The sequence below is a fragment of the Pseudorca crassidens genome, chromosome 3 (genome assembly GCF_039906515.1).
Source record: "Pseudorca crassidens isolate mPseCra1 chromosome 3, mPseCra1.hap1, whole genome shotgun sequence".
Taxonomy (NCBI): Eukaryota; Metazoa; Chordata; class Mammalia; order Artiodactyla; family Delphinidae; genus Pseudorca; species Pseudorca crassidens.
In genome coordinates, this window is record NC_090298.1 from 87,909,834 (window position 1) to 87,931,566 (window position 21,733).

The 21,733-nt window shown below is 39.3% G+C and overlaps 1 non-coding gene across 1 annotated transcript; it reads left to right on the forward strand.

Annotated features, from left to right (window-relative positions):
• The first annotated feature begins 6,403 nt into the window (after window positions 1–6,403).
• Window positions 6,404–6,538, forward strand: LOC137222875 (small nucleolar RNA SNORA43). The gene has a single exon (XR_010942651.1). It is a non-coding gene; the product is annotated as a small nucleolar RNA SNORA43 (small nucleolar RNA).
• Window positions 6,539–21,733: the final 15,195 nt, after the last annotated feature.

The following is a 21,733-nucleotide window of genomic DNA, read 5'->3' on the forward strand; positions in this document are numbered from 1 at the left end:
AAGCCCGCACACTCTAGGGCCCTCGTGCCGCAACTACTGAGCCCGCGTGCTGCAACTACTGAAGGCCGCGTGCCTAGAGACTGTGCTCCACAATAAGAGAAGCCACCGCGACGAGAAGCCCACGTGCCGCAACGAAGAGTAGCCCCCACTCGCCGCAACTAGAGAAAGCCTGGGTGCAGCAATGAAGACCCAAACGCAGCCAAAAAAAAAAATAAGAAAAAGAAAATGACAGCTAACACAAAATGAAGCAGTCTCTTCAACAAAGTGGACGTAGGGTTATCATTAGCAGGATTTTCTAAAGCGAAAATATTCATCCAGCGCAATAATGATCCAAAAGCACTGCTTGTGAGGAGGGGAAATAACTCCAACATTTCCCTCAAATAACGCTGCCAACACTGCACAGAATCAAGTTAATTATTCCAAGGATGGGTTACAACCCAAAGCAAGAGATTTTCTTATTTTTATCATAATCTCAGTGAAACCTTGTACATGTGGTACCATCAGTGAGAAAATTAACCTTATTAAAATCCAGCTACAGTATTAAATAAGGGATTTCCATGGAAGCAGATTCAGAAAGTTGAATGAATGTAATGTGAAGTGGAATTTCCTTTCATTTTGTACCCCCTCCCCACATAAACCTCTGCCCTTCAATTTCATCAAGTGATCCTTTGTTCTGACATTCTGGGCAGGAAGTATGGAGAGAACTGATCAACTTTCCTAACACCTCTTGTGAGTTTTGAATATGCACGTGTTCGAATACATCAAACACATCTGCTTCAAGACAGTCCATGCTAAATAACCTCACCATGTGTAATTCATACACCACACCAGCTCCCTTCCTCTTGTCTCTCCTTCATGTAATAGCAACTCACACAGACACACACTAGAGTTTTCCCAGCCTGATATTTAAAATGGAGGAAAACAAATTTGCAACAGGAACGTGAAAAGCACTATGTTGCTACGTCCAAATAACCATCAAGAGAGAAATAAATCAAATTCAGCAAGTGAGAGGAGAGATGGGAAAGGGAGAGGACTGAGAGGAGAGGAGTGAAATTTAGGCTGGAAATTCCATTGTGTGGTTTTCAAAGGCTTTTCCGAGCTTTCTCTTTCTATTATCACCTTACAAATAGCCTATTGAGTAGAAAAGGATGCAAATATTTGTTTTGGGTTTCTTGCTACCTTCTTTTAGAAGATGGAGAAAAATGTTAAAGAGGATATTTTATTATTCTTGTATCGTTTTTGCTTTATTTCACTGAAGTGGCCAAAAGACACAAAGTGAACATACAAAAACAAGCATTACTATTGATGCCACATTGACTTACTTTTTCATCCTGTTTTCTTCGTGTGTGTGGCTCAGGCTACTAGAAGAAATGTATTGATTGGTCGACAATTACTCCTAAGATCCTTCCGTAGGGATGTGTATGAATTAAGTTTGTATGTTTTGAGAATTAAGTTTGAAGTAGACAAAGTTTATATTAGCTTTCCCTAGTCATTATCATCTTTCCTTTCATTTGTACAAATTAAATACTACATGCTTTCCCCTGGCCTCTTTCCTAGTTTGCTTGGTTGTATCTGAAAAGTCTTCAAATTTGCCACAGCTTATCCTCAGGGGAACAGAATCACCGGCATTGACATCTGCAACAAGGCTTCAAATTTGGTTCTGAAAGTAATCTGGGCAGAATTATTTTCTGTCTTTGAGCATTAGTTTACTTATTTGAGTCTGTTCAAAAAAAAGGTTAATAGTACAGAGCTTGATTGAATGGAATTCCCAAGATGTTAAGTTAAACATCATTTATGGAAAACCGCATTTAGTTCATAAGCCCATCAGCAACACTCAACAAGGACATGAGGATGCATGTCCTACCACTAAATGCTGCCTCACAAATCCAGCAAGTCCTGTCCTTTCCTAACTGGTTTTCGATTCACAAAGGGATCTGACCTTTACCCTATGGTTTCTTATTTCCTTTAAAAGTCAGAAAAAAGTTATGAAAGAGTTTACTAAAATGTCTTATAAAAGACTGTCCATTCCTCAAAAGCTGGCTCTTGCCTCTCAGCTTTTCTCTTCATCCATTTCCACTGGGATTTGAAACATTACTTTAGTTCCCAAGTCAGGGAGGACATTTCTCTTTATTTCCCACATATTCCTCTGACCGGAGCATATATTTAAAATAGCAGTAGCTTGCAAAATGGAATAAACAATTCCACAGGTGTTCCAGTGCCCACTCAGACTTATCAGGAGGTGTGGAGATGGCCTCTGAATGGCTGGGAGACTGGCACAGTGGTGCTAGAATTAACCAATGTAAGAGTTCCTCAGTGAGTTGTTTCTCAATTAAAAAAATAAAACAAAAATAGGGCCCCAAAGCTACTGTGCCCTGTGTTAAGAACATTATGCATTACCTATTCCAATCTGAACGATTCCCTGGCCGCTATGAACCCTTCGTTTCTCCTCCCAGTCGCTCTGTCCCAGGAGGAATTTTGCTGTGTGACCCTAGCTGCCAGCCCAAATCCTTACTGGTCTCAGGTCCTTAGTGATTCCACTAACATCCACCCTGAAAACTTTGACACTTCCTTTTATAGTGACATAGGACAGCCCATCTCTTTGTGATTGTCCTAATGAAAATGGAATTCAGCTAGTGCGCACGCACACACACGCACACGCACACACGCACACACACCCCATACACATACCAATTCTTCTCTTGCTTCCAAACCCAAATGCTTTTACTTTCCTTTGATTTTTCAGCATGCCTCTTTGGGAGTGAAGAGCTTCATTGTTCGAGGCAAGTTTCAGTGAATGGGTCATTTCCTGGCCTTCTGCATTGCGAACACACTCATGATAACAATTAATGAGAGGAAGGGTTTTTATGATAGCGTCCAGCTTCCGGTTTTCAGCTCTTAGATTCTCCCTATATGCGCACGGATCCTATTACCTCTGGGAGAGCTCTTATTAATCTCAGTGTCAGAGCTGTTTCAACAAATCTACTGTAATAATGAAAAGTCATCTTATCACACTTTGCTCTCAGTAAATTTACCATTCTTTGATAAGGTTGCAAACAACTGGGAAGTAATTGATCTGTAATTAGCGTGGCAACTGCTGAAGAGAGTCTGGGCTGGGGTTTCAACATTTATCTGCCCAGCACAGCACATCCTTCTCCCCAATGCTAAATTATTTAGCATTCCTTTCAAATACAAATGGTCTCAATGGGTTTTCCATTATTTTAAGAACTTTCTGAAGAGGAGGCTAACATTTAAATTTGTGATTATCTGTCACCAGTGCAGTGCTTAGAGGAGCTGGGAGTGGAGAGGGATCATTTTTCACACATGACTTGCCTGCTGAAGCCAGCCTGTGCTATGAATGGAGAAGGACGGGGGCTCTTTGATCTGAACCAAACTTGCGCAATTTATCTTTCAAATGCACTAAAGCTTTTGATAAATGTCAATTTGACAATTAAATTCTTCAAGGGCCACAATATATCACCATCACAGTGTCTATTTTTGAGGGTTGGTCAGCCATGACATCTTTCAGCAGACTGCAGCAAGCAGAAGTCAGAGGAGGAATGATAGCTCTCAGGCTTTGCTCTTCTACACGTGGTATTTTTATCTCTTGCTGAGTAAAAGAGCTGTGATCTTTTCCTTCAAGACAGGGCACAGTTTAGGGTTTGCCTTGCAACCCAAAGGGATTGTGTTTGAGATCTGTCCTCTGTCATTTCTCTGATAGTTCAGGGGAGAAATTTTTCTTGTCATTTGCCCTTTTTGACAGTCTATTTGCTACATTAATATATATATATATATATGTATAGTCTACTATATTAATATATATATGAATATATATGTATTTCTCTTCTCAAAGGTATTTTCCTTTGTGTTTTGCAAGAGACAAGACAAGGCAAGCCTGCCATTCTCAAAAGTCTCAAAGTTGGTAGGAGGGCAGAAGTAGGATCACTGAGTTAGGACTTTGGTTTTATGTAAAACCCAGTTTAATGACAAAAGTCATTGTTAAGTCAAAGAGTGTAGATCGTAGTTGCAGGTTGAAGGGAATGGAGAAAATAAACGGTAGGCATGAGGGTTTGAGGTGAGATTTCACCTTCAAGGCCCTTTCAATCTTTTAGGGTACAGGAACTACAAAGTTATTTCATGCCTAAGCCTAGATCTTTCTATGCTTCTTTGAGAACTAAAATAGCTATCAGATCATGAAGAAGGACTGGTCCCTGCCTTCTCAGGGTTGATGTTCAAAAGCACTTATCCTCTTTGCTCTTTTTGCTCCATGAAAACTCAACCCTTACTGGAAGAATAACAACTGTAATGTGACATTTTGAAATGTTTCACATGAAAGATTATTGCAAACTCCATGGTTACGAAGGAGTTTCTGAAGTGCTGACAAAGGAAGACGCTTTGGATGGAGCAACAATGCCTCTGTGATCACCTTTTAAGCTCTTCCGTCATCACAGATAGTGCTGCCATGGCCCAGTGTGGTCCCACCACCCAGACATTTGGCACGGATATGATTCTATCTTTTGCAAAACTGACATTTCAGTATGATTGTGAAGAAGACGAAACCTCCCTCATCAGTTGGCTGACGTGCTGAAAATACAGACATAAGATGCTGCTCTGATGTCTGTGTGGTACCTTTTCTCAAGAACTGAGGAGAATTGCTATAATCCTTACTATCTCTAAGAAAAAGTAAAAAAGAACCAACTGACTGAGTGTCTTGAGGGCATCTCACTGTTTCCAACACAGATTAATTTTTTGGATGGGCTATCATGCACTATTGTCAATCAAACCCTCCTAGAATCATAATGTGACATCAGCCCTCAGTACAGCTAGAGTCATGAGTGCTGAAAGTTAGCTACAAAAGAAATGGAGGTCACGTCCCTGACCTTCAAAATGTATGCAGTCTCTAACTTTTTTTTAAGGACTGAGAATAACAATTATTCTGTAGTTGGAGCTACCAGAGGATATTTGTCATATGCTTAAGGTTATTTCATGATGGCAAAACTGGATGTAATGACAGGAAAAAAAAAGTTATTTTGGTCAACGCCATTTCAAAGTACAGTTCTAAATAGCACCAACAACTCTAGTTGAAATTTAGCAAGTGATCATTTAGCTTTTCTATGGCAGCCGTGTAATATTTAGTTCTTTGTTCTGCTGTGCCTATTATTGTAAGGTACACACATGCCCTGCAAGTAAAATTCTCTTTTTCGTTTTTCTCGTATTTTCTCCAACCGTATCTTATTGGATACACTTAATAGATCAGTAAGTAGGTAAACCTCTACTGATGGATAAACAATTATCCATTTTAAGTACTGATATTCAGACATTCCATATATCATAATGCATTTTTTAAGAGATGGGCAACGTCCTTTGGAACGATATTGCTGATGTAATAAACTTCTAAACTTTCATTCTCTATGTAAATTGTCTACTGAAATATCACTAAATTAATCATTGACATTAAACCTATGAAATCAGATTAAAAAATTAATCCATAATTGAAAATTTCATCATTAACCCCCAAATAGCGCTTGGTAAGTGTCTCATGTTATCTAACACTCTCCCCTGCATCATTGGATGAACTGCTTCCAGAACTGCCCAGATTTTGTCCTTTTCACTGACTTTTGATACATCACACACTGTAGTAGGCGGAGTCTGAGGCAGAAGCACAAATATAGGCCAAGATATCACATCTAAATATTTAAAAGTTACACATTATGTCTAAAAATTTTAAAAGTTATACATTAAAACTAGCACTCAATAAAATATGTTTATTCTTCTACTTTGGTAAATATATGTTCATAATAACAAAATTGAGTAATATGTTAAAAAAAGTAGAGTTTTTATATGACTGAAAGTCAGCAAAATATAAAATGACAGAATTCAGTTACTTTTACACATGTCTGGATGTTTTGGTGATGTACTGCTGATGTTTGGATGGATAATAAAATAAGACATATATAATTCATAAGTTATTATATATATATGTATCCCCTAAAATTCTTTTTCTTGCCTTCCTTTCAACAAAATTATATTGCTTTATTTATTTAAAAAAATTGTATTTAGGTGAAATTCACATAACATAAAAGTTACCATTTTAAAGTGAACAATCAATGGCACTTAGTGTATTCACCATGCTGTGGAATCTAGTTCCAAAACATTTTCATGACCCCAAACAGAAACCCCACTCCCTAAGTACTAACTCACCGTTTGTCACTCCTCCAACACCTGGCAACCATGAACAAAATTATATTGTAATGATTAAGATTTTTTTCATACATTTTTGTTCTACTGCCAAAAATCATCATGTGTTAAATGTGAAAGGTACTAGTAATCAAATATATGAAATTCAAATACATTTTTTATCAAACACTTAAATCACTGGGTGGGAAGGAGGGGACTCTGCCCTGCAGATGCTGGACCTGCTGGCACCACGGGTGTGGCTGCCCTGCTGTACCTGTGACATTGGGGCAAAGAGGAAGCAGCTATTTCTATGCTTTAGTGCTCAGAACAGTGGGTGCCAAGAATGGTTTGTAGCTGGACATTGCAAAAAAAGCCAAAAAACCAAAAAAAATCCCACTTAAATCAAACATAAAAATTATTATTGGGTTGGCCAAAAAGTGCCTTCAGTTTTTAAGTAAAAATAAGAAACATTTTTCATTTTCACCAAGAACTTTATTGAACAACATATTCACCATTTTGTTCCACTACCTTCTGCCTTTTTTCAGGCAACTTCATAATTCCATCTTCCCAAAACTTTTAATCTTTTTGAGCAAAGAAGTGCTCCAGGTGCCTTTTACAGTCTTCCAGGGAATTGAAATTTTTTCCATTAAGAGAATTTTGTAAAGACAGAAACAAATGGAAATCTGAAGGTGCAATGTCTGGTGAATATGGCAGGTGAATCAGAACTTCCCAGCCAAGCTGTAACAGTTTTTGTCTGGTCATCAAAGAAACATGCGGTCTTGGGTTATCCTGATGGAAGATTATGCATTTTCTGTTGACTAATTCTGGACGCTTTTTGTTGAGTGCTGCTTTCAGTTGGTCTAACTGGGAGCAGTACTTGTTGGAATTTATCGTTTGGCTTTCCAGAAGGAGCTCATAATAGAAGACTCCCTTCTGATCCCACCATATACACAACATCACCTTCTTTGGATGAAGACCGTCCTTTGGTGTGGTTGGTGGTGGTTCATTTTGCCTGCCCCATGGTCTCTTCCATTCCACCTTGTTGTACAGTATCCACTTTTCATCACCCGTCATAATTTGTTTTGAAAATAGAACGTTTTCATTACGTTTCTGTAGAGAATTGCACATGGAAATATGGTCATGGTCAAGAAGGTTTAGCTTCACTTATGCGGAACCCAAACATCAAAGCAATTAACATAACCAAGCTGGTGCAAATGATTTTCAACACCTGATTTGGATATTTTGAGTATGTTGGCTGTCTCCCACGTGGTATATGATTGCTCTCAATTAATGTCTCAATTGGATCACTATCAACTTCCACTGGTCTACCTGACCACGGAGCATAGTCCAGTGACAAATCTCCAGCATGAAACTTCAAAAACCACTTTTGACAAGTTCGATCAGTCACAGCACCTTCTTCATACACTGCACAAATCTTTTTTTGCATTTCAGCTTCCTTTTTTACCTTTCTTGAAATGATAGAGCATAATATACCAAAAACGTTGCTTTTTTTCTTCCATCTTAATATTAAAATGGCTACAAAAAATTCACCAATTTTGATGGTTTTTTTTAATGCAAGCTGATGTGACAGCTGTCACAATACAATCTAACAAAATTGTTTCGAAAGAAGTTAAAGACAACTAAGCACTACTAGAGCCAGCTTACAGAAAAAACCGAACAAACTTTTTGGCCAATCCAATAGTTTTCATATATTTTTCAAGAATGTTATTTTTCTTCTACAATATTAAAATTACATATTAAAATTAAAAGGCAAAATATAAACTACAATTACGGACTATATGAATTTTTCATAAACTTTCAAAAGTAAAGTTGACTTTTTAATGTACTTTTAAAAAGTTGTATTATTTTTACAAAAATATACACAATTTTAACGTTCAGTGTTCATTTACAGTGTAAGATACCTACATATATACAAATTTAATAGTAACATTAATTATTTTATATTGCAAAAATTTCCTCAGCTACCACACTTTCAAAACTGCTGCAAATACCATGCTAAATTGTGGGTACCTCCAGAACAATGAAAAAGGACATGACTAGACAAAAAAAAGAAAAAAAAAGGAAATTTCATACCAGTATGCTGCTAAACCAGCATAGGGAGAGAGGGGATTAGGACTAATTAATTACTAATTAGTACTAGTAGTGTCCTGATTAGTAGTATTTACCAATTTCATTTAAGGCTACCAGTGATTTAAAATCTGGCTTGCAAAATTCCTGCCTTTTTAACTACTGGCTCTTGGAAGCTGGTATGAGCTAGCTCCAGTATACCACCGTTAGCACCTTGGGAAATGATACTTCACTAGGCAGGATTTGTAACATTTATGCCCTCTGAGAGTAAGAATTTGACAAGTTACTTAATATGTCTTTTCTCATAACCAAGCATCCTCAGCTTAACGCTCCCCACTCTCGGAAGCAGTCTCCATCTGTGATGTAGAGAGAAGCACAACCTCCAAAGTTTCAGGTCACTTGGACATAGTTCCCTTTTGTTTCAAAAACATAGGGCAAGAGATGTGGTGAAGTGTTTCTCTGGGGCCTGAATGGTGTTAATGAAAAGATGGATGTTTAGGAATTCTAGTCACTCTGTGCCAATGCTGAGCATCAGATTCAGAGAGAAAGAGACTCCTGTGTATTATTTAATCAGTTTTATGTGTTTGCAAAATTCAGAGTCCTTTAAATTACAGGGCCCCAGGGTCCCTTAATGGTGAAACTGCTTATCAATCAGATCAACTATACTACTTACGTTTGTTAGATCTATCTCTTTTTTAGGTTCTGACCTACTTGATCTGTCTTACACTCAGAGAGGTAAATTAAAATCTTCCACCTCTAGGACTTCTATTTCTCTGTACATATCCTTGTGATTTTGATATACATTTGTCTCATGATTGATGATGTTGAACATACATAAAGGTGCCATCTGTTTATCTTCTTTGGAGAAATGTCTATTCAAATCCTTTACCCATTTAAAAATTGAGTTATTTGTCTTTCTACTGTTAAGTTGTAATAATTTTTATATATTCTATCCAAGTCCTTTATCACATATATGATTTACAAATATTTTTCCCATATTGTGGTTATTTTTTCACTTTATTGATAGCATCCTTTGAATCACAAAAGGTTTTAATTTTAATGAAGCCCAAATTATCTAACTTATTTATATTTTTTCTTTCCTTGCTTGTATCATTAGGTCATATCTAAGAAACCATTGCCTAACCCAAGGTCGTGAATATTTACTCCAACGTTTTCTTCCACATTTTATAGTTTTAGCTCTTATATTTAGATATATGACCCATCTTCAGTTAATTTTTGTATATAGTGTAAGGAAGGAGTCCAACTTATTCTTTTGCATATGGAATATACAGTTGTCTCAGCATTGTTTGTTCAGAGGATTATTCTTTTCCCCATTGAACATTCATGACACCCTTGTCAAAAATAATCTGACCATAAATGTAAGAGTTTGTTATGGAATCTCATTTGTATTCCATGAGTTTGTATGTCTATCCTTATGCCAGAATCACACTGTCTTGATCACTATGGCATTATAGTAAGTTTTGAAATTATGATGTATGAGTCCTCCAACTTTATTCTTACTTTTTAAAATTATATTGGCTATTCTGGGTAACTTGCACTTCCGTATGAATTTTAGGATTGGTTTATCAATTCCTTCAATAAAAGTATCTGAAATTTTGATAAGAATTGCATTGAATGTGTAGATGAATTGGGTGATTATTGCCATTTTATCACTATTAGGTCTCCTGATTCATAGACATGAGACATCATTCCACTTATTTAGGTCTTTAATTTCTTTCAACAATGTTTTGTAGCTTTCAGTGTTCAAAAAACTTTCTCTTCTTTTGTTTAATTTATTGCTACGTTTTTCTTTTTGGTGCTACTGTAAATGGAAGGCTGGAAGTCCAAGATCAAGGTTTTGGCAGGTTTGGTTTCTCCTAAAACTTCCCTTCAAGCCTTGCAGATGAACTTCTCTCACTGTGTTCTCACATGGACTCTCCTCTGTGTGTATACACCCCTGGTGTCTCTTCTACCTCTTACAAGCACAACAGTCCTATTGGGTAAGGGCCCCTCCCTTATGATCTCATTTAACCTTAATCACCTCTTTAAAGACCTATCTCCAAATACAGTCACTTGGGGGATTAGGGCTTCAACATATTAACTCTGGAGAGGATACAGATAATGATCGATAACTTTTGCTTTTGTTTTCTGCCATTTTAAAAAACAGAATCTTTGTATCGATGCTGGGCCTATTCCTTATTTCTTATCACTGAATGAGTTGTATTTTTCCAGACCAGCTATTTGCTTGTATAGCTTCCTCTGTTTCTCTGAATCAAAATCAGCCCAGCAGAAGGCTATACAAAGCTGCCACCCATCATTCGAAACAAAGTATATATAGCTTGTCTGTTTCTGAGTCTCACCTTTAGAAAATGTATTTAAAATTGAGGTATAATTTATAAACAGTGAATTGCAAAATCTAAAGTGTTCAAGATGATGAGTTGACCACTGTTCATACCTTGTAACCCTCACCCATATCACGTTATGGGACATTTCATCACACAGTAAAGTTTCTTCCCTGTCAATCACTACCCCTTCCCACCTTCATTTTCTTGCATGTCAAATGCTATTCTGATTTTTATCACCATAGATTAATTTTGCTTGTCCTATGATTTCATATAAATGTAATCATACACTATGTACTCTTGTATATGGCATCTTTCACTCAGCATAAGTTGTTTGAGATTAATTCATGTTGTTGGGTAAAACAGTAGATTATTCTTTTTTACTGGTAAATAGTGTTTCATTATAAGACTATACCACAAGTTGTCTATTTATTCTCTTGTTGGTGGACATTTAGGTTGTTCCTAATTTTGACTGTTATGCCTAAAGATGGTATGAAATCTCTTGTACATGTATTTTTATAGACAAATGTATTCATTAATCTTGGGTAAATACCTGGGAGTGGAATGCTGCATCATAGGCAGATGTATTTTTAACTTTATACATCAATCAAAGTTGTTGTACAATTTTATATCTGTACTGGAAATGTATGAGAATTCTAGTTGGCCCACATTCTCACCAATACTTCATTTTATCAAGCCATTTTAATTTCATCCATTTTCACGGTTGTAGTAGTATCTGTGGTGTTAATTGGCATTTCCATGATAACTATCAATGTTGTACTACATTTTGTGTACACTTTGATCAATCATATATCTTCCTTTGCAGAGGATCTTTTGCCCTTTGTAGTAAAAAAGTTAGTCTTCACAAAGAGAAGGTTTGGCCTTTGCCTTTGCTTCTGGAAGATAATCTATATCATACCTGATAGGAGTGTCTTTATTAAGGGCAGAGGCTGGCCACCAAAAGATCAATCATATGAATAGAGGGTGGGTACTTTAGGTCACATGGAGTCAGTTGACCTAGAGGCTGAGATCAACCAGATGGGCAATCAATCAATCATGTCAATGTAGTGAAGCCCCAATAAAAACTATGGACCTCAGAGTTTAGATGAGCTTCCCAAGTTGGCAATACTCTATGTGTACTGTTACACATCAATGCTGGGAGGGTAATGCGTCCTGGGGACAACAGAAGCTTCACATTTGGAACCAACCCCAACTATGCCTTAGGAGTCTCTTCCTTTGACTGATTTTCTGAAAAATTTTTTTCTCTCTAATAAACTGTAACCATGAACATAAATAGCTTTCAGTGAGTTCTGTGAGTACTTCCAGAGAATTATTGAACCTGAAAGTGGTTTTGAGAACCCCTCTTCTCAGAAGTGAGGGTGGTCTTGTGGAGAACGGTGCCCTTAGGCCCTGTAATTTAGCTAACTCTGGGTATGCCCCCTTTTATTGAATTATAGATGTTTTTACATATTCTGAATACAAGCACTTTGCCAGATATATATATAAGGCAAATATTTTCTCCCTGTGTGTGGAGTGCCTCTTTACTTGTTTAACAGTATCTTTCAATGAGCAGAAGTTTCAGCTCTGAAGAAGTAAAATTCATTATTTGCTTCTTTTATAGTAAGTGCTATCTATGTGCTAAGAAATCTTTCCTGGCCCTGGTGTCATAAAGATATTCTATGTTTTTTCTAGAAGTTTTATGCCTCTTATATGTATTTTAGAATTTGTTGATTATATGTGTCTCCTATCTTCTCACTGAAAATGATGTTTACAGAAATTTCTTCATTTTCTTTTGCTTTCGTACAGAGCAAAGGGGAGATCATGCTGACCTGTACTGCTCTGGTCATACCAGGAGTCTACATCAATGTAATTTGAATTTAGAAAACCAATCCCAATATCCCATTAATTTTATATATTTGGAATCTGTTCCATTACGAAAAGTCATGAATTTATAGCTCATTTAAAAGTAAACTTTGCTCCAGGAGATTGTAGGACCAATCCCAGATAAGCCAAGTATATGATATTGAAAGAACACCTCAATCCTGAGGGGGGAAGAGGAGGAGATTAATGACATGTGCTTTTGAGACAGGGACCCAATGCCCCATGCACAAATATTACCAGCTGGTGTGTGAGTAAAGGAGGAACAATGGAAGAAACAGAACAAAAGAAACCATGGTAAATTCTTCTATCTAAATGTTTGGTTTTTTCCTTAAAATAATATTTAGAAAATCTGTAATTCCTCTCTCTATAATAAACTCAAAAGTCCCTCCCACAACCCTGATGACTTTTACAAATGCTGGTCTGGTCCAGTTGAAGGAATGAGAACTACATGCACTTTGCGTAGAAAAGAAATATTTGGTAAACACAATCTTGAATAAGATTGGTAAACTGAAGTCATAAATACAAATATGTTGCTGTCTAGGCCTACTTACCACTAGTAAAATATAAATGGGCTCAGAATTTCAGTGTTGCAAGAGATTAGATGATGAGTTAGTAAGCTTAGTAGAAGGAATGCATATGACAGTGGATTTAACTATTACTGAGTATCCTAGACTTAGTTGAGATCATGTCAGAGCGTTTACTACTGTGACACTATAATAAGACAGCATTGCTAGGAAAAATCTTTTGTATAAACATTTTGCTGCAGTATCAACCAAATGTGTACCTGCATGCATGTGTATACACATGAATGCATATTATTTGTAAAATATGCACATGGTTTTCTCGTTCATCATTTCCTGTCTAATAATACAGGGCAAGAACAACGTCTATATGAGTTAAGACTAAGTAATTCTCTAATTTTGTTTGTTTCCTTTTAAGTTTTTTATGGTAAAGGTGACTAGTTTAAGAAATTAAGATGTTATATGAGCTTTTTGGTGCCATTTGTAAAACTTATGACATTTAACTCAGGCTCTTTATAAAACCCTACTCGCCCTTTTAATATGACAGTCTGAAAAGTTTTAAAAATAGGATATAGTCTGGAGCTTGCCCTCTTGTAATGGCTCTGAAGGTGTTTTGCAGCCTCCCTCTGTTTAGAAGGCAAACTTAATTTTTGTCATTGGCTATAAAATAGTAATTTCCTTTCACAGATGGCTGCTGAACTCACTACACCCGACGAAAGAATATTCAACTGGTTCTTGCTAATGTAAGTTCATGAAAAAACTGAAGCAGAACTCCTTGGAAAATAGAAAATGTTCTTTCCTTTTCTCTGTTTCCACAAAATGACAAGAGTATCAATGAACTGACAAATGAGCAGAGTGCCAATTTCATCTGAGGATTTCACTATTTCAGAAATACAGGTGCAGATTAATATGTCTTTAGATTTATATTTTGAGATGAAATTTTAACACTGCAATATCCTTGATATATAATAAAATATAAATAATATTCAGCTGTTATGTTCCATGCTGAAATTATCCCACCGATTCTCATCATTTATCATTCCTTTCTAACTAAAGAAACCTATAACTCTTAAACTGATGAGTTCTCTTTCATTTACTTTGAGACTGTGATTGTAGCAGGATTAATACATTCACTTCTTGCCTCAGTTCAGTAGCTATCTATAACCTCCATTTGACATAGTTTTAATTCCCTCCCTAATTTCAATAAAAAGTTTCTTTAGAAATAATAAAAACAAAATAAGTGTATTATATTCACATTCATTGATTATATTCTGGAAGGTTTACCTATTAAAGCCACCAGGTCATTTGTACTTTTAATAGAACTGCATTCTGCTGATAGCGTTTTCCTTCTAGTTTCATTTTGCTCTGGAAAAACCCTGTAGCAGGTTTTTCCAAAGTGTGTTTCTTGAAGTATCAGAGTCCTGCAGGTTATTGTAGTTCTTCAGCCAAAATAAAGGGAGGTAAGATTTAATGAGCCAGTGTATTTGGGAACTTCTGGGTTAAAACAAGGGAAGGCGTTTTCACCTCTTTACTACAGAATTCTCAGGGTTTTTGAAATGCTGGTATGTACTGTGACTTTCTAAAAATGCCATGAATTCTCAAACTTTTCTCAAATATTGGAAACCATGAAATCATTCAAAAATATATGTTTTTAGGGCTTCCCTGGTGGCGCAGTGGTTGAGAGTCCGCCTGCCGATACAGGGGACACGTGTTCGTGCGCCGGTCCGGGAGGATCCCACATGGCGCGGAGCGTTTGGGCCCGTGAGCCATGACCGCTGAGCCTGCGTGTCTGGAGCCTGTGCTCCGCAATGGGAGCGGGCCCAACAGTGAGAGGCCCGCATACAGAAATAAATAAATAAATAAATAAATAAATAAATAAATAAATAAATAGATGTTTTTAAAATGAAAACAGGTTGTATCAAGTTAATATCCCAATTCCCTTTCCATCAAGATACTGAAATCAATCTTAAATCAATTAAAGAATAAAGAAATAAATTACAGAATATACAGTAGAATACTGTACAGCCATCAGAAATAATTCTTTAAAATATATATATATATATTTTTTGGTTTTCTTTTGTGTTTTTGTTTTTGCGGTACGCGGGCCTCTCACTGTTGTGGCCTCTCCCGCTGCGGAGCACAGGCTCCGGACGTGCAGGCTCAGCGGCCATGGCTCACGGGCCCAGACGCTCCGCGGCATGTGGGATCCTCCCGGACCGGGGCACGAACACGTGTCCCCTGCATCGGCAGGCGGACTCTCAGCCGCTGCGCCACCAGGGAAGCCCCTTTAAAATATTTTTTAATGGTACTGGGACATGCTAATGACATAATAATATTGAATAAAAATAACATACAACTATAGAGAATTTGGCAATATTACTGGATGTTATAGAAAATTACCAGAAAAATAGTAGAAAATTAATGAAAGGAAATACACAGGAAAAAAATGGCCATGGTTTTCTGGCTTATTTTTTTCCTTGCATTTTTCTACAAATTTTACTTTTTAAATATTAACATGTATTAACTTCATAATACGAAGAAAGTGAAAACTTTCCCCTTCATTTCATTTTCTCTACTATTGTCAGCCCATCATTATTTCTCTGCTTTAGCTGACTCTTTACTTTCTCTTTACCTCAAATCAATCCTCTGTATCAGGAGTCAGCAATTGGGATGCTGCCTGTTTTTTGTCAATAAAGTCTTATTGGAACATGGTCATGCCCACTTGTTTATATATTGTCTGTGGCTGCTTTTGCTCTGTGGCAGAGTTGAGTAGTTAAGACACAGACTGTACAGCTTGCAAAGCCTAAAATATTTACTTTGTCACCAGGCTAGGACCAGAGAGGCAAATAGGGCCCCCAGGATGCACTCACTCTCAGGAGAGAGGCACTTACTCTTGGGGCAATGATGGGTTCAAATGTGTACGGCACTCACCTGTCCAGTAGACGCTTGTGTCAGTTTGGCCTGGGAGGAACAGATGCAATAAAAGAATTGGATGTGCAAGAGATTTATTGGAGGAAATGCCTATGGAGAGGAAGAGGAAGAAGCAGCAGGAGGAGGTGTGTGCTCGGGGAGAGGAGTCATCAGACCCACATGCAGGTCTGGCCACTGTGACAGGAGAGAGGGACAGAAGATCCTATAGGAGGAGCCTCACAGTGCAGAGCTGTTCTGTTTCAGCACTGGCCCACACGGAGCCGAAGAGCAAGACTGACGGTAGAGGAGTCCCACAGTGAGCAGGAGTGGCCTGAATCTAACACCCCTGCTTCAGCAGGAACGTCCAGGTGGGTCCACAGGTGCCACTGCTGGAGGCTGTCACCTGAATACATGTATCACAGAAAGTCCTCTTGAAGAGACATTTGAGCGGTACATCTCCATCCACCACAGGGCTTATAATATTTGCCTCTGTGATTTGAGATGTGTGGTGAACACTGTGGTTATTTTCTCCAAACCATCACACCTCTGATTTTCGGCTTGGGAGAGATTGATTCCATTTTGGACTAAGGCAATCAGGGGTAGGTCATTCTGGGCCATAGTGGTGCATGGATGGTTCAATCAGAATGAACTTTAGGACTTTTATTAAGTGGGTGGAGTTTGTAGCAGGTTCTCTCTCCTTGGATATGAACAAGGAAGCATGTAATCATGGCTGTTGCTGGGTTAGTCAAGAATGCTTTCAGCTAAAAGTATCCAAAATACCTGATTGGAGTAGTCTGTTACAGTTAAAGAACAAGCGGATCAGAGATGCAAGGTTGCTGGCATTAGTTCAATGGTTTTGAGGGAATATCCACTTGGCCTCATCACTGCAGCAGCTCCATCCTCACGCATTCGTATTCAGCGGCAGGGGGTAAAGTGGCAAAAGGCACCTGGCATTATTTCTCCTCACGTGCCTTCCGGCCCTCCTCCCATCAGGGATGAATAAGTATCATTCTCAGACACCTCAGAACCATGACTGGGTTAAACACTGACATCTAATGCAGACCGTGGACCCATGTTCCCTGAATCAGGGAATCTCTACACATAAAACAAAAGTAGGGTTCCACCTAGTGTGCAGGTTCCAAGGAGGTGGAAAAATAGCTTCTGGAAGGGCAACACACAGAACTAGCACTTAGTTATCTTACAAGGCCAGCCTGAGGATGAAGCTGACACACAGAGGTAGAGCTGGGAAAACAGAGAAGTGGAGCCAGAGCCCCCATCAAACCACACAATGATGTTCACTCTATGTCATGAATTTTCTGTTATGTGAACCAATGTAACCCTTTGGCGGTCCAGTAAGTTTTAATTGGTTTCCTCGTTCCTGCCTCTGAAGAATTCTAGTTAACTGAAGGAAACAAAGGTCTCTTTGTCTTTAGACTTTCTAAAGTTGAAAATAAAGCGGGTTGGGTTGTATTTGTTAAGATGCTTTGAGTTATAAGTTGCAAACAAACAAAAAAATTCCTAACTCAAAGTGACTAAATGGTAATGAAACACATGATCTCTTCTAGCAGGAAATCTACAAGTAGGGCAGCATGCAAGAATTCAGCAGCTCAAGAACATCATCAAGAAATGAGATTCTTTCTGTCTCTCCACTCTGCAATCAGCACCAACTTCAGCCTAAGGCAAAGATGGCTGTCACTGGCAATGGAAGCTACATCTAAGAGGAGAGAGAAAAAGCACAGAACCCAAGGTTTCTCTTCAGTTTGATAGGATCCACCTGGACCAACAACACATGAAAAAAATGGAGAAGCAGCAGGGATGAGATTTGGGAATAGCTGATAATGTACGTATATACATGTGCATGCACACACACATAGACACATATCTATGTAGCTAGTGGCCTATTTCTTCAGTTTAGAATAAATATAGTCTTAAGTACCACTTTCATCATCATAATTACATAAACTAATAACTGCTAAGTGTTTACCATATGCCAGGCGTTCTTCTAAATATCTGTACATGCACCATCCATTAAATCCTCACTGTAACTGCCCTTTGAGGCTATTTTCATCATCCCTGCTGTATAGAGGAAGCAACTGAAGGCACAGAAATGTTAAGTAATTTGGACAAAGTCACACAGCTAGTAAGTGGCAGAGCTGATATTTGATTGCAGGAAATTTGAGTACAAGTTTTAGTTTCAAACAGTCCTGGATTTGGGTCCTTGGCTCTGTTATTTTCTGGCTGTGCAACCTTGCGCAAGTCACTTCCACCTCTTCAAGCTTCACGTTCCTCCTCCATGCAATGAATCAGATGATAGATCATGATCCACATCATGGATATGCTCATCACTGTGCTGGAGTTCTCCAAGACCACCCTACGATTCTTCATTAAAAGGACTCAGAACTCAGAAAAGCTGTTTTACTTATGGTTATAGCTCATTACAGTGAACAGATACACATTAAAATCAGGAAAAGGAGTACAGTGCAGACATAAGCTTCCAGTTATCCTCTCTCAGTTGGAATCTCCAGACAATGCTTAATCCTCCCAGCAATGACGTGGAGCAATATGCACAGAGTACTGCCAACCAGGGAAGCTCATCTGAGCCTTGATGTCCAGGGCTGCTGTTGCAGGTTGGTAATGTAGGCATGGAGTACCCACATGGCTGACCATAGTCACTCAGGCTCAGGCTCCAGCCCAAGGACAAACTGATGGAGTGTGGCCCAAGGCTGCCACCATCAATCACATCATTAACATAAACTCTCTGGGGTGACCCAAGGCCCTAGCTATGCAAAGTCACTCTTATCAAGTAGGATATTCTGAGGATTTAGAGGTTATCTCCCAGAAGCCAAAGAAGGGCCAGTCCTTTCTTTGGGATACGAAAGATTTGAACAACCCAGGCCTGCTAGTTAACCCTTTACTGCATAATCAGATCACATGAAATTTGTAAAATGTAATCAGTAACATTTGTCTCCTGGCAATCACTCGGTTCTCTCCTTTTACCCCCATCTCCATAGCCAGAAAGCAGCATTTAGCAATTAAAGACTTGAGAGGATCTATCCAGTTTCAACTCATTGATTACCCTTATTCAGAGATTAATACTATTCCTGGTCCCACAACTCATAAACATCAATAAATTGCAATATTTTGAAATCTCAGAACCAAGCACTTTTAAAAGGGAAGATTCCTCAAAAGTCATAGCCCTGGGCAGAGTTCGCAGCTCCCCACAACTGGGGCACCTGCCAGATGCTGGTGGGGGACCCCGACGAGCCCAAGGAGATGGGAAGAACCCCCAAGTGAACCAGTAGGACATGGGGGGACTAAGGGGGGAGGAGAAGTGGAGATCAGATAGGACTGGCGCCCCTGAGGGGTGGCTGAGAGGGGGGAGGGGTTCCCACACCTGGAGAGACCCTCAGGGGCTCAGATCGGGGTTGGGGGAACAGGCCCAGCGTTTCTCCTGCCCAATCAGCTGGGGAAGTCTGCCCAGCTCTTGGGCCAGGTCCTACACCCTCAGAGGTCCCCTCCAGGCTGGGTTGGTCCTGGGGGCGTAGGAGGCAGGCCTGGGAGATTCAGGAGAGGCAGGCAGGAGGGGCCTTCCAGGACCAGAGGAGCAAGAGAGGAGTGGAGGGTGTTTACCCCACCCACTTGAGCCCAGGAAGCCTGTTGGGCTCCCAAGTGGGGTACCCTGCCCTCTGAGACCAGAGGTGGGAGGCACATCTGGGCCCCTTCTGTTCTGTTGAACCTAAGCCCACCCCCACACCTCTTGGGCCTTTTCCAGACCTGTGGGTCCTAAGTATAGGCCCCTCCCACCACCCAAACCTCACTCCTGCTTAGGCCCCAGCCTCCACAGCCAGGGCCTTTTCCACCTTTTTTTTTTCCTCCTCCTCTTTTTTACTACTGTAGCTCTGCTTTACCTTCCGGTTGTTGTTTCATCTATGTTTTTAGTTTTATATTTTTTCTAACATAGCTGTTACTTTCCTAGTCTAATTTTATTTTTCACTTTGTTATTGTCCTTTTTTTTTGCTGCCCTGAGCAGCTTGCGAGATCTTGGTTCATGAGCCAGGGGTCAGGCCAAAGCTCTTGCAGTGGGAGCTCTGAGTCCAAATCACTGCACTAACAGAGAACCTCAGAACCCAGAATATTTATTGGAGTGAGGTCTCCCAGAGGTCCTCATCTCAGCACCAAGACCCAGCTCTACCCAACAGCCTACAAACTCCAGTGTTGGAAGCCTCAGGCCAAACAACCAGTAAGACAGGAACACAACCCCACTCATAAAAAAAGAAAAAAAAAAAAAGAGACAGCAAAAAAATATGTCACAGATGAAGGAGCAAGGTAAAAACCTACAAGACCAAATAAATGAAGGGGAAATAGGCAACCTACCTGAAAAAGCATTCAGAGTAATGACAGTAAAGATGATCCAGAATCTCAGAAATAGAATGGAGGCACGGATTGAAAAAATATGAGAGACATTTAACAAAGATCTAGAAGAACTAAAGAATGAACAGAGATGAACAACACAATAACTGAAATGAAAAATACAATAGAAGGAATCAATAACAGAATAACTGAGGCGGAAGAATGAATAATTGAGCTGGAAGACAAAATTGTGGAAATAACTGCTGAGGAGCAGAATAAAGAAAAAAGAATGAAAAGAATTGAAGACAATCTCAGAGACCTCTGGGACAACACTAAACACACCAACAGCAAATTATAGAGGTCCCAGAAGAAGAAGAGAAAAAGAAAGGATCTGAGAAGATATTTGAAGACATTATACTGGAAAAATTCCTGAATATGGGAAAGGGAATAGTCACCCAAGTCTAGGAAGCACAGAGAGTCCCAAATGGGATAAACCATAGGAGAAACACACCAAGACACATATTAATCAAACTAACAAAAATTAAATTCAAAGAAAAAATACTAAAAGCAGCAAGGGGGCTTCCCTTGTCGTGCAGTGATTGAGAGTCCACCTGCCGATGCAGGGGACACGGGTTCATGCCCCGGTCCAGGAAGATCCCACATGCCGTGGAGCAGCTAGGCCCATGAGCCATGGCCGCTGAGCCTGCGCATCTGGAGGCTGTGCTCCGCAATGGGAGAGGCCACAACAGTGAGAGGCCCGCGTACCTCAAAAAAAAAAAAAAAGCAGCAAGGGAGGGGCTTCCCTGGTGGCACAGTGGTAAAGAATCGGCCTGCCAATGCGGGGGACAGGGGTTCAATCCCTGGTCCGGGAAGATCCCACATGCCATGGAGCAACTAGGCCCATGTGCCACAACTACTGAGCCAGTGCTCTAGAGCCCACGAGCCCCAGCTACTGAGCCCATGTGCCACAACTACTAAATCCCATGCACCTAGAGCCTGTGCTCTACAACAAGAGAAGCCACCACAATGAGAAGCCTGTGCACTGAAACAAAGAGTAGCCCCCACTCACTGCAACCAGAGAAAAGCCCACGCACAGTAACAAAGACCCAACACAGCCAAAAAAAAAGGCAGCAAGGGAAAAACAAAAAATAACAGACAAGGGAATCCCCATAAGGTTATCAGCTTATTTTTCAGCAGAAACTCTGCAGGCAAGAAGGGAGTGTCAGGATATACTAAAAGTGATGAAAGAGAAAAACCTACAGCCAAAATTACTCTACCCATCAAGGATCTCATTCAGATTGGATGGAGAAATCAGAAGCTCTTCAGACAAGCAAAAGCTAACAGAATTCAGCACCACTGAACCAGCTTTAATACAAAGGGTAAAAAAAACTTCTCTAGGCAGGAAACACAAGGGAAAAAAAGACTCACAAAAAGAAACCCAAAAAAATTAAGAAAATAGTAATAGGA